Source organism: Pantherophis guttatus, chromosome 1 (genome assembly GCF_059756535.1).
Source record: "Pantherophis guttatus breed Tessera chromosome 1, ASM5975653v1, whole genome shotgun sequence".
NCBI classification, from domain to species: domain Eukaryota; kingdom Metazoa; phylum Chordata; class Lepidosauria; order Squamata; family Colubridae; genus Pantherophis; species Pantherophis guttatus.
In genome coordinates this window covers 27,830,083-27,842,356 of record NC_142063.1, presented here as the reverse complement: position 1 = coordinate 27,842,356, position 12,274 = coordinate 27,830,083, and the positions used below count along the sequence as shown (strand labels likewise).

Genomic DNA, 12,274 nt, shown 5'->3' with positions numbered 1-12,274 from the left:
CCTACCTGTCGTTCAATGGTCGTTGAATGTCATTCAATGGTTTTCAAGTAATGCTTGCAGGATTTCTGAAGGTATTCAGGAAATTTATCAGATTCTGTGTCATACAGCAGCAAATTACAATAATCTTTTCAGAGACAGAGTAGCTTTTCCCCAAATCCTGATTCTCCTTGTAGCAGGCAGCAACAAAAGCCATCTCTCTGGGAGCAAGGCATGCTGGTCAAACTCTAGAACATAACAAAGCTTCAGCAGCAATTTTTGGCAGAAATTTGGCTGGACGAAGCCGGGCAAACTGGCAAAAGGTTTGCAATCTTCAACCATAGATGAATACTGGAAAGGCTCTTTGCTAGCTTTTGGCCATCAACAATTAGTAGCAAAGAAAATATCAACGGTTTACTGAATGGAAAATGTTAGACACTGCAAATCCGAATACACAGAAATGGCACATCAGTCTTTCCATGCTGTGCCCTCCCAAGTTTGCTGGTCTCTATTGAATCAGGAAAACCGAGCAACATGTCATATTAAGCGCTACCAGTTAAGTCCACCTCTGAAATTATATTCCAGCTTTGTTCCCAACATAGTTTCCAGTGATGGAATCGTGCATCTTGCTAAGCCATAATATGAAATGCTGGATTTTGGCTCAACAGGATATATGCAAGCAGCTATTCTGGTTTTTAAACTACAGTATATGACTTATTGTTCTGTGTGAACAAACTACCAAGCTTATTCTACAAGCCATTATGAAACCCAGTTTTAGTGCAGAACGTGAATGCAACCTTTGGGTATGTTTTTGTGTAAAGTAAAAGAAGCATGTGGTTGCAAGAAATTTACCACATTTATCAAAGGTCCCATTTTTCCTTACACGTTCTTGCCTGTTAAACCCCTTTCCCTCTCCCTTGCTCCTTGGATCATGCTACCCCAGGCAAAATTACATGTTGTGGTTCAAAAAGAACGACCGGTCAAATTTGTTGCACCAGCCAGGGTCTCTTAGAAAGGGAGACTGGAATTCTTCTAAACGGGTAGGGTCAGTGTGACATAATGATTAACGTGCTAGACCAGTGTTTTTCAACCTTCGTAACCTTAAGATGACCTTACTTCAGTGGTGGGTTGCTCCTGATTCAGACTGGTTCACAAGAACCGGTAGTAAAATTGGCGGGAGGCTCCGCCCACTGACCCGGACATCATCATAGGTGATCTGCGTGAGTGAAGCGAGTGTGCATGCGCGAACACGATGCAAACCGGTAGTAAAGATAAGTAGAACCCACCCCTTTCTTCAGCTTGCAGAATCTCCAGCATAGTGGCTGAGGGTTTCTGTCTAAAGACCTTAAAATTGCCAAGGCTGAGAAGAAACTCTGTGCTAGAGTGAGATCAGGGAGTCTAAGATTTGAATCCTCCCTTAATCATGGAGTATAACTTTGGATTTATTGCTATTTTCAGTCCCAATCTGCCTCACAGGATGATTTTGGGGATAAAATGAGAGACTCTTGGATATGCGACTAAATTCCGGAAGGAAAGGCGGATTAATAATAGTAACAGTAACCACATCTGGATTAGGAAACAGTAAATGGCTGAACTTCTTTCATCGTTTGTAGACAAGCTCTTTTTGGCAACTTGAAATGCTTTGCAACAAGGTCATTTAGATTCAGTGGTTAAAAAAAAGAAAAGGAAGGAAGGTAACTTTATTATTAAAAGTGATTCTAAGGTACAACTTGAATGAAAGAAGCTTCCTTGTCTCCAACCCAACCCCAATTTCCTTCCTGATCTCATGAGATAATGCTGTCTGCCTTGTCTGTCTGAATTTGTATGCTAAGAGAATGGTGTAATTGTCCTTTCCATTGTTCTAGGTTTGTTAACAAGGCATATACAAGACGGACTAATGTCAAGGCCTAATCACAGTAAAGTGAGAGGAGATGCGTTTTGACAGCTCATTAGATCAATGTTAAAATTCACTCTGGTTTTTTGCAAAGGTTTTGCATGGATACAGTTGGAGCTCAATTATTACATGATATCTGCTAATGGGTTTAGTGCTACTCCAAAACAAGGCTAAACTCATCTTCAAAAGCTACTTGAACAACTGTTGGCAGGGGCAAGGAGAACTGCAACACAAAGCAGTATAAAACTCTTGTCTTCTGTGTTACTCTGTAGCTAGCTATCGTCACCGCTGAGCAGCTGCAGCTCTCAGGCTGAGCCTGATAACCAAGTAAGAAATTGGCATAGGAATCTGGTAGATATAAGGAGGCAGCCCGACTTGAAAAAAATGGATTGCTATAGGGCATTGCCTGCCAAGACAATTAGACACAGGGCCATCATTCCGATGAACTCCTAATTCTTACAATACTGTCTTACATCTAAGTATATTTACCCATGTTGTTTGGCTGTAGTATTATTATCCTTCTTACCTTCTTTACTACCCCCTCTTACTGGTATTATTATCATTATGCTTATTCTACCCTATTGCTTGCATGTATACTGAGAACTTCTGCACCAGAGACAAATTCCTTCTGTGTCTAATCACACTTGGCTAAATAAAGCTATGTTATGCTGTCCTGTCCTGTCCTGTCCTGTTCTTGTTACTCAGAACAGAACAGGTCGGGAAATGTTGGAACAGAAAGATGACCTGTATCATCCTAAAATGGGTTTAGCTAATCTCACTTATAAAAGTCCCCTGACTAGGGCATCAGCAGAGTTGGTGAAGCATGTCACACTGTATTCACGCTAAAACCTGTGTTGGAATCAGCAGCATCTAGAGCTAACTGCAGTAATACCAAAATGATATATGCACGGTGACATCATCACGCAAATATACTTACATCTTAACATAAATTTCAACATTTATATAATTACATAGTCATTTGTTCCTCTTGCCCCAGTCCTCTGCATGATCATGATTGGAGGAAGAGGAAAAGGAGGAAAACATTCCTTCAGACTCACTCGAAAAGTCAATCATGCTGGGAATGATCAACAGAAAAAGGAGAAGGGGTCACCCTAGTACCTGTTGGCTGGACATTATAAAAGATGACCCTAGGATGACCATGGCAGATCTGAAAGAGGCGGTGTGAGACAGAGGGGCATGGAGAGTGCTGGTCCAGAGAGGCTGAGGGCCGGACACGGCTGAGTGGCTAACAGCAATGACAATTCCTTCAGTATTGGTACACCTAAGGACCACTAGGACAGGGGAATCAGATGACATGGCATGATAGAAACTTGGGCAGATTTGTGCTGCAGTGAAGATGCAAATGAGAAAGAGCTTCTTCCCACGTTTATCTAGTTTCATTAGCAAAACAGCCCAACAGACAGCATTCCTATGGACATGAATGTTAATGCTGGGAAGCGCCTAGCTTGTGGAATGCTAATGCTGGGATGCATCTAGTGTGAATTCAGGACTCTATATAGCTGTGAAGATCATTACAAGGCAAATTTCTAACCCAAAGATTTGAACATTTCCATTTATCTTTTCACACAACTGAACTTCTTAAGGTTAAATAAGTGAAATTCTACCAAAATCACTATTTTCACACAAGGATTCCCTTCCTATGTGGCCCTTGCATTTGGGCCTTAAAGGTGACCTGGAAAATCAGGCCTGCTTGTTAGCTGCGTCCTGACCTCTGCACCCGTCACCATGAGATTGATGTGGAACTTCTGAGAATCCCATGAATTCACTAGACAAACAGTATTGACAAAATATACTCACATCCACCTTGTATGCAGGTTTCCTGGCATGTTATTGAAGAGGTTTATCATTAACTTTATCTTGGATGTTTTGCCCGATTCAGTCAACAATTCCCAAGTGATCCTTCTCCAGGTTTTAACCAGGAACAATCCTGCATAGCTTCCAAAATTAGCAACATTCAATTAAATACTCTGCCACTTACATTTGAGGGATCATACACAATCTAACTGGCTATGAAACTGCTAAAACAATATCTTGGCCAAAGCATGTATACTTTATTGAACAGGATTAGGAGGGGAGGAGGAAAAGAAGTGGGTTAGAATGTGGAAGACACAACTCTTTTGCTATTGTCTACGTTCTCCCAAATGCAGCTTTCTTTTTCAGTATGAGCTGTCAGTGATGGTAGTACTATCAACAGCAGGTATTCACTGTGTCTGAGGCATCTGGCTGGCGTCTGGCTGACAGGATGCTGAGATAGCTGGATTATTGGTCTGGACCTGCCAAGGCTAAGTCTGGTGCTCTTTTCCTATGGCATTTGCATTTTGTTGTCCTTTTTTTTTTAATGGTACAGTATTCTATTCTGTCTGAGCCGGAATTTGCTGTCAGTGCAATATTGTTCCAGTTCCCTGTCAGAAACGGCTGCATTAGGTCACCTGAGTATTGATAAAGACAAACAAGGGCAAGTGGGTGGGGCAGTTGGAAAAGCTTGCTATGATTCAACAAGATGTAACTTCTCTGAATTTGCCCAGAGATGAAAAGTGAATTAAGTGGGATATGGCGTTCTAATAAAAGTTTAGGGAACACAGCAGGAAGTTGGAAATGGCCAGGTGTGGAAAAGCTGCTAGTAGAATATTAACCGCATGCAACAATTTCACTCATCTTGTACCATTGCACTATAAAATTAAAAGTGTAACAGCAACTTTCTGAGTTAACTTTGCAATTCCATTCCACTTTAATATCCAACCGCTATAAAACTGATTAGATATTTGCTTCTTTTGTTCTGCTTGATGTAATAGTAATAGCTAAGAGTAGGGGTATATGAACACCCGTTAAAATAATAGAGTTGGCATGAGCTACTCAGTCCACCACCCCTGGGGAACTGCTAGTGCTTCTCCCACAGTTTGGAAATTTCCTCTATTAAGTAAGAATAGAGCCCGCCCCACCTGTGCCGGCAGAGGAGGCTTGCTGTGGACCCATTGGCCAGGATCTCCAGGAGAAGATCTTTTTCTGCCATTGTGCCTGCCCTTTGAGACATCCTGCCCCAACCTTTCTTACCTTCCATAAGAACTTAAAGACTTGGCTCTGCCGGTTGGCTTGAGGCTTCAACAGAGGGATTTTATATTGGGATTGCTGATAGTTTAACAACAGATCCCACTCCTCCCCTCCCCCTCCCCCTCAGATTCCCTCAGCTCACCTTTTTAGCTAGGTTGATTTTATAGTATTATATTATTATAAATTATACAGTGTAATCTTTTAATATTGTAAGCCACCCAGAGTTGCCTTGTGGCAAGATGGACAGCTAATAAATTTTACAAACAAACAAACAAATAAATAAGAAGGCTGCAGGAGTGATAGAAAGGGATAGTTGTGCAATGGCAAAATAAACAAACCATGGTTATATGTGAAAACATCCAGGTTCAATCCCTGGCATAGTTTAGCCAAAACCTAGGAGAGTCATTGGCAATCAGGGTAAGTGGTATGAACTGTATGGAAAAAGGTTTTTGCAAAATCTAGTTCTCCTTTGCCATTATCCATTTGTGTTTTTAATATGTCCTTAACTTATTTCCAACAATTATTAGCCTCTGCAAAGCCTTTTGTTGTTTGTACAGAAAAATGTCTTTGTAATAATAGAGAACTTAAGCTTTAACTTGAATCATTTTTGGGTGTGTGCCTTCTGGCAACTATCTAGACAAGCCCACATAGTTTTTGTGACTATAATCTCAGAAGTGGTTTCCGTTATTGCCTGCTTAGGAGTAAGAGTGGATGATTGGCGAAAGGTAACCAGCTGGTGGGATTCAAATAATTTAACAACCGGTTCTCTACCCTAATGACTGGCTGGGTGGGTGTGGCCATGATGGGCATGGCCAGGGGGTGTGACAGGCAGCACTTGGCCTCTTGCACCCCCCTGGGAGCAAAAATGGGCCGCAGGGAGTGTGGCGTGCCCCCCCCATGGCCCGTTTTGGGCCTAGTAGGCCTCCCTGCACTTACCTGGGAGTCAAAACAGAGTGTGTGAGGACTTCTGGAAGGGGCGGGGTGGGGCAGGGGCAGCCAGCAATTAAACAACTGGTTCTCCCAAACCTGCTGAATCCCACCACTGCCTAAAGCTCACAGTGTAAAATTCACAGTTTCTCAGTTGTTACTGGTGCCTTTTATCACAACATTAAATTCACTTGAATCAAGAAATAACCTAGGACTAACTTTTCACTCTTTATTCCTGTGTAAAAGGTGACAAATTGGAGATCTAGCAAGTTAGAAAAGGAAATCTCCCTACAAAATATACTTTTGACAACAAAAGTTCTGGAGGGAATAATAATCTCTTCCAAGCTAAGAAACAAAAGTTATGCAAGGCCATGCTTTCTATGTCAAAGAAAAATAACTTCAGTGGAATGCAGAAGTGAGTTTTAAAAACTTCTTATATATGTACTTAAGAACATATGAACATATGCCGTCAAAGCCAATGAACTGAATAGCCTTAAATTCTGAAGAAGCCATGTGATATCCTGCATCTCCTATTCAATGTTAACTGTGAGATCCTGAATTCTGGGGTAATAGTAGAGAGAGTAAATGAGTAACTGGCTCATCTTCACCAGAATCGGAATTCATGCAATGATTGCTGAGCTGTTTCTGCTGCTGGCAGCAGTTTAACATTTTGTTCTGCTTTGTAAGTTTAAATTGGCTGGTTGATGGATGCATTAATGTACTGTTAACCTGCCCAGGGCCTTCAGGATTGAACAGGCTATGAATTTAAAGATTAATTATAGACATTAGAAGACCAACATATTTGTTGAAAAGGCAGCCATTATCAACCACTGCAGAATGCTTTCACTGAAGATAGCAGCTGTAACCTTCCTGGCAAATTTGTTTTCCTGCCTCGATGAGTGAGGAAATTAGTAGTACTTTTGAAACCTCAGTGATTATAGTGGATTTACAAAAGGGTTTAATAAAACCATTGTAGGAAGTTAGCACCCACCCCTCTCCTAGAAGAATGAAATATTATAGGAAATATTAAAAAGGCAGAATATTGTACTTCCCTGGATGAGAAAAGGAGAAACATGCTCTTGGAAAGCAGCCCCCACTTTTGCTAATAGCCCCGCAAAGACTGGTGCCAACCTATCTACAAGACAAAAGGCTGGGCCAGTTTATCTACAATATAAAAGACCTTCACCCTCAGGACATAATAGGATTAGCCCTCTACCCATCTCACCACATGGCACCTGGAAGATTACATCACCCAGCAAGATTCAACCAAGCCTGGGACTCAAGACAACCTGCAAAGTTAACCCTGCATGACCCCATGGGAATCTGACAACCAATCAGAATACATTTCTTTCACAAGAACAGGAAGCAAGTTCAAAGCCCAAGAGAGGGTATAAATATATCTCACTCTCCACTCTGTGTGGTCAGCTACCCAGGACTTCAAACTATGTGGTCCTGTCTACCATTAAACCATCTTTCCAAATAGCCTCCATGTTTCCAGTGTCTTTATCCCCACTTGGAACTGAACCCAGATGGACATTTCTTCCAACACCATATTGCAACATGAAAAATATCTGCACTATGCTACAGCCAGCTAATGAGGAAAAGCCCAATTGTTTTCTTGCAACATTTATATGACCATCTCTTCAGCCTGAAAATTCAGATACTTTGATAACAGCAGAAATAGTGCAGTGCAACAGACATAAGGTCTCTCTAGTGCACCATTCTATGCCCACAATGGCAAACCAGAAGCTTCTGGGAACCCTACAGCACTATAAATCAAAACAGGACTGCATCATGCATGGTTCCTAATACTGGAAAATTACACTGGGTAATTTCTAGTTTAGCTTCAGAGGTGGTATTCAGCAGGTTCTGACCAGTTCTGGAGAACCAGTAGCAGAAATTTTGAGTAGTTCGGAGAACCGGTAAATACCACCACTGACTGGCCCCGCCTCCATCTATTCTCTGCCTCCCGAATCCCAGCTGATTGGGAGGAAATGGGGATTTTGCAGTAACCTTCTCCTAGAGAGGGGAGGGAATGGAAATTTTACACTATTCTTCCCCTGCCACGCCCACCAAGCCACGCCCACAGAACCGGTAGTAAACATTTTTGAATCCCACCAATGTTTAGCTTGCACCGATACACTGCCTATCTCCAAATCAGAGTAATCACACACACACACACACACACACACACACACACACACACACCCCGTTCTTATCAGCTAGCAAAAATATAGATTGATGTTTATTTATTAACCACCAGCAAATATCAAAAACAGTTAACTATCAAAACAGGGAATAAAGCACAGGGGAAAACAGAGTTACAAAAATAACAAGCAAGAATTTATACACTGCTCAAAAAAAAAAAAAAGGAACATAAGCAGAAGACATCCGAAATCTGAATGAATTAAATAGCTTTATTAAATACTTTGTTCGTTACATAAAGTAATTTTATGGTCCCTTTAGGTGTTTGAGCAGTGTATAAACTACTGTATGTAAAGAACAAAGTATTTAATAAGGCTATTTCATTCATTCAGATCTCGGATGTCTTCTGCTTGTGTTCCCTTTATTTTTTTGAGCAGTATATATAGTTCTATATGTACATACAACTTTCCAGAGCCATTGGAAATGTGGATATTTAGAAAAGACAGTCCCTTTGGTTATTCCAGTTTAGCTTTTTTATTGTACCCAATGGCAGCAGGACAGAGATGGAGACCAGGACTATTCTGTACCATTACAGTAATAAGGTGAGAATTATATCTCCAACATTTACTGTAGTAATTTAACTTGAACGTAGTTTATAGTCATCAAAGTGGTTGGACTTATCTTTCATGAAATGGCTCAACCTGCTTTTAAAGTCATCCAACTGGTGCCCACAAGCCTGAGTAAATTACCATCTGGACAAAACATAGCAAGGCACATTTCCTGATAATAATGCTCCCGTAGTAGAATGCTGTACAAATCCATCCAAACATTGTTTGCAATTTTGACAGTATTTTCAAGGCTGACGAGTGCACAAAGATGATTGTGTGAAAAAAGCTTTTATGTCAGCCCTTCAGGATAGATCCAGAGCCAGGGACATGAAGGATTCTATGAGTATTCTTTATTGTAGAATGATAGAATAACAAACAATGCCTACCCAAGTTTCTCTTCGTCCCATTTCATATTTTTTAAAAAAATTAATCTGAGTTTCTCTCTCAACTTTTTTTTTCTAAAGACTTTCTCAAAGTTCTCCTTTAGCAGCTCTCTCATTTCTTCTCTGTCCCCAAGATCAGCTTTATATTCCCTTACACAGGGGTGGGTTCTAAATTTTTTTACTACCGGTTCTGTGGGTGTGGCTTATTTGGTGGGTGTGGCTTGGAGGTCATGTGACTAGGTGGGTGTGGCTAGCTGGTCAGAGTCATTTCTGGAAGGTCCTCGCACTTACGACCCGACTCATTTGTTTGCTTTTAACACTGATCAGCTGTAGGACGGCCCTTTGAAGCCCCACGGCAAGAGTTTAAACAGTTTTTTTCCCTCTAGTCATCAGCTGGGACTCAGGAGGCAGCAATAGATTGGGGGTGGGACCAAATAAAAGGTAAGAATAACGTGGGGGGGGTGGGAGGGCGGGGGGGAGAACCGGTTCGGTGACGTCATATCATCACCACTACCGGCTCAGCCGAACTGGACCGAACCGGGAGGAACCCACCACTGCCCTTACATTATTCAATTCATACTTTCTGCCACACATTTCAGTTCTTTTGATTATGTACCATCAAATCAGTGTTGACTCTTAGCAACCACCTAGGTAGACCTTGTACAGTTTTATAATTAAATGCACAGTTTCACTTCCCTACATGTATTCATCATATTTTAACTGTGATTAAGTAGTTAGAAAACATTATATTAACAAATATGTTTTCTGTGGTGACTAAGGACCATAGGAGAAAACGTTTGGTGTAGTGGTTAGGGTTCTGGCCTAGAGATCAGGAGACTTTGACTTCTAGACCTGCCTTAGGCATGAAAGCCTGGGTGAATTTGGCCAGTCACTCAACCCAATCCAGCTCACAGTTTGCTGTGAAGAAAACAGGAGGCAGGGATATTAGGTAAGTTCTATCTAGGTTTTCCTGACTTGATATCCTCTATTTGTCTGCCTACATTTTTCAACTAAAAAAGTAAAGAAAAGTAAGCACAAGAGCAACTTAAAACAGAGCTATATAACCAAGGATTCCTACAGGGCTTCAGTGCCTTTCTGTGTTGGATCCAAAGTCTCCCCTAACCTCAACAACCAAAAATTAGTGGTCTGGGCTTCTACCATGTACCGATGAGAAACACACACAAACTATAATGAAAGTTCTAAAATAGCTAAAAGGAGCTGAAGAAAGAAAAATAGTTTCCGATAAGTACAAACAACCCCTGCATTGCCCAAGTGTATGACACAGTTGCATAATTGTTCCACCCACAGTGACCTTCACTACCTACCAATGTTGAGAGTGATCATTAACTACCAAAAAGTTGTTCACCTTGGTTTAAAAGCTACCTATTTAATAAACTTCCTCCACCCATTTGGTGGTTTTACCCAAACATTCACAAAGACACAGAACATTTTAAGCTAACTGTGACATTTACCTTTTACTTAATACTGCATTTTTAAAACAAGGGTCCCACCCTCATGAATCCAAAGGTAAATTTTAAAATGTGCAGCCAGTGCCTGAAACCTCACTGGGAAATTCAGTGGCTCACATCACTAATTGTCTAATTGCAGAGGAAAGTACATAAATTAGACTTAAGTCATTCCAAAACAGTTCTATGACAAGAAGGTTTGTTGTCTCCTGATGGGTGTTGATTCATTTTAGACCCTTTGCCTTTATTTCTTTGCTGCCTGCTCTGCTAAAGCTCTTTGCCTTTTCTGATATGGGCTGCAGATGGTTTCAGACATTAAGCAAGCAATTGGGCCAATCTGAGCATGACATCTCACACAGCAATTGCCAGGCACTTTGCAAATTGTCTGTTCACTGAAGCTGCTAAATGAACAAACATCTTGGAAATGCCAGCCAATTGGCACTAGCTTTGCTGTTTCAGAGACAGCCTGTATCTGCACCCCATATTTCAGATCTTAATAATTTAGGCTCAAATACTTTCAAAAACAAGAGAAACTCAGTAAAACCCAAATTGACAGATTTGTGTATTCCAAATCCCTACATATGTTCAGTTATGTAAAAGGCTTTAAGTTTAAGATAATGAAGTTGGCAAATCAAAAATATCTCTCATATGTACTTTAAAATAATTACAAATGAACTTTACCAAACTTCAGTAAAACTTCACATTTGTTTAGGAATTCAGCTCTTTACCTTCTAAAGAATGCTTTCCCTTCTAGTAACCCTTTCAATAACACACTGATAACATTCAAGCAATGCTTTAAAAAGAAATACTGGAACAGAGATGAAAAAGTGCTGGGGGGGGTATACTTTTGCCTTTAGGAATATATGTGTGTATTTGTGTGTGTTTGCTAAGGCATTTGTGGCTATCGTTCACATCTTGGAACTTAACTTTCTGCCTTCTAGCTCAAACTGGCCCTGATCCAACTGCATCAAGCAAAGTTTTAGTCGATTAATTCAACTAATAATGCTTAGTTGAATCACATTTCCCCCTAGAAAAAGAAGCAGGTGGTTTTATATTCTTGCTTTAGTAGACAGTCTCAAATTTCTCCTTACAGCTTGGGCATTTTATCAGGTCAGATTTCACAAAAGAGATTAGAAGATCTAAAAAAAAATTAATATATCCCATGATAATTCCAGGCCTAGTAGCAAAGAATGAGCTTGAAGAAAATTACTTCTTTGATTTTCCAGTGTCTGCATCTCCTCTTTCATTCATGTAAATGTCTTTAAGTTACTCGTAGAATCTTGGCTCAGCATTTCTATCTCCCCACAGAAATTCCTTGAAGCCTTCTGCCAAGAATCTAAAGGAACGGAAAAGCATAATACACACAGATATTTGCCATGGAAGGAGTTCTGGTGATGGGAGATCTCGAAGATAACTCTCCTCTGGGCCACACCAAGCAGCAGATAAATTTAGAGAGGGGAATTGTTCTAACAGGTCAAAGTGAAATGAGTAGTAAAGTGCAGATGTTCTGCCATGGATTGTATAAATTGAGGTTAAAGGTGGGGTTTTCCACTTTTGAACATTCTCTGAAATTAAACAAAATCAAAACAAGCAACCCCCTACAAATATATATTTTAAAACACATACACCTAGGACTCATAACTTTTTCCTATCTTTATTAGTATTCTAGTGTTTTTTAATATAGGGGAGCATTTAAATATTGCCTTTGCTTCAACAGTGAAGAGGTAATGGCCATGCATTACTTCATGCCTCAGAATAGTTCAGCCTAGAATCAGGGATGTCGAACTGGTAGCCCACGGGCTAGAT

The 12,274-nt window shown here is 40.6% G+C and overlaps 1 long non-coding RNA gene across 1 annotated transcript; it reads right to left on the bottom strand.

The window, feature by feature from the left end:
- Positions 1 to 62: 62 nt before the first annotated feature.
- Positions 63 to 3,777, bottom strand: LOC148116370 (uncharacterized). Its single transcript, XR_015731102.1, has 2 exons — positions 3,689 to 3,777; positions 63 to 224 (listed from the first exon to the last, which is right to left on the bottom strand). It is a non-coding gene; the product is annotated as an uncharacterized LOC148116370 (long non-coding RNA).
- Positions 3,778 to 12,274: the final 8,497 nt, after the last annotated feature.